This window comes from Microtus ochrogaster, chromosome 21 (genome assembly GCF_000317375.1).
Source record: "Microtus ochrogaster isolate Prairie Vole_2 chromosome 21, MicOch1.0, whole genome shotgun sequence".
In the NCBI taxonomy this organism is placed as follows: domain Eukaryota; kingdom Metazoa; phylum Chordata; class Mammalia; order Rodentia; family Cricetidae; genus Microtus; species Microtus ochrogaster.
In genome coordinates this window covers 6924655-6926317 of record NC_022022.1, presented here as the reverse complement: position 1 = coordinate 6926317, position 1663 = coordinate 6924655, and the positions used below count along the sequence as shown (strand labels likewise).

Genomic DNA, 1663 nt, shown 5'->3' with positions numbered 1-1663 from the left:
TGAGGTGTTCTGTTTTGATACAAAGTTGACTGATTTCTTTTTCATTTTTAAGGTAACGTGATAGATGCTGAGTTGCATTAAAGCAAGAAAACAAACAAAAACCTCGCCTCATTTCAGACATCTGGTTGGAAATTCTGCTGGGTCCTCACAATGTTTAAATCGAAATGGCCATTTATGTAGCAAAGATTATAAGGCATTGCTTGCTCATGCTATCTTCTCGGAAGAATGAGCCGATGTGCAAACATTCCGTGTAGATGTGAGTAAACAGAGGACTACGAGAGAATTGCACGGAGGTTGGTAAGCCTACCATTCATCTAGTGGCTTCCTGGAGAAAGTGTCTTTTGAAGTTCAGTAAAAAGATACCTAAATCCCTGTAACTCAAAATCCCTTCAACCCAGGTCCTTTGAAGTAGTTTTCCTATTTCTGTCTACGGGCAGTAAACACCTGAAAGTATTACAAGATGGTGGATTTCCCAGAGAAACCCGCAAGAACACGTATCAGAGAAAACGAAGAGAACTCTGACCTTGAGAACTTTACAATCTATCAACTGGCCCTGGTGTGGTGAGTCACGCTTTTAATCCCAGCTCTCAGAAGGCAGAGGCAGGAGGATCTCTGTGAGGTTGAGGTCAGCCTGGTCTGCAAAGAAAGTTCTAGGACAGCCAGGGCTGTTACACTGACTCAACCAACTACCTTCCCCCTCCCCCCCCCCAAAAAAAAAATCTATCAATTGTGAGGCAGGAAAGGGGCACATGCGTACAGTGGGGGTGGTGTCAGTGAAGTCACTGGATCTTAGATAAAGCACAGAAAGATCCTCAAGGTTCAGCATGCTCTTGGGTGGGGTGGGGAATGAGTGAGGGTTAGGATAACCACCTTCCTCCAGCGTAAGGCAGACCTTGGTTCAAATCCATGTAGAACTTTGTGGCTGAAAGTCTCAAGTCAGGTGGTATGACCAGAGCCTGCCTTATAACCTCAAGATGAAAGTAAGAAGAGTGTCTGGGAAGTGGACACATGGCACAAGAGCAAATCCAGAGGATGTGGGTTTGAGACTCATTCAACTCTGGGAGTCTTCTTTAGATAAACAATGCACAATTCGGACATTAATACAGGGAGCTGAGTAAGTGTTTAGTAAGGAAGAGAAGTTGTCAGCATGCTTCCAAGGGCTAGGGATCTCCAATGCATGCCAAAGGAACTGGAGAGACTTTGACAGCCCAGGTCAGCACAGCACCTGTAGATGCCACTCAGTTATCCTATATATGCTAAAATAGAAAAGAAATAAAAAATGAGAATGGTGCATTGTTAATATGGAAGAAGCTGACAAACAGTACGAACATTTGCAAGTCCAGGCAAACAGCGCGATGCTTTAGTAGCTGTCTGTCACGAGCAGATGGCAGCCACACTGAAGATTCTCTCAGCTGACAGATGAGAACTGTTTTAAAGTGACATACCGGACAAGCAGAATAGGGACATCCCAACTCTCCTCTTCAGTGTGTTTAACCAAACTTGCTTTTTATTGCTGATAGCTTAGGAAACTTTCTCGGCACATAGTCTCATTGCTTGCAGGGCCACTCATGCAAATTTAGATCAGATTGAAAATGCTTTTCTCAGAACCTTGAGAACTCCAAGAGTCACATGGTCTAGACAACTTTTCCATACCAGCTGCTGG

At 44.1% G+C, this 1663-nt stretch overlaps 1 non-coding gene across 1 annotated transcript; it reads left to right on the top strand.

Annotated features, from left to right (window-relative positions):
* The first annotated feature begins 1143 nt into the window (after positions 1–1143).
* LOC113457282 lies at positions 1144–1255 on the top strand. The gene has a single exon (XR_003377907.1). It is a non-coding gene; the product is annotated as a small nucleolar RNA SNORA44 (small nucleolar RNA).
* The last annotated feature ends 408 nt before the right edge of the window (positions 1256–1663 follow it).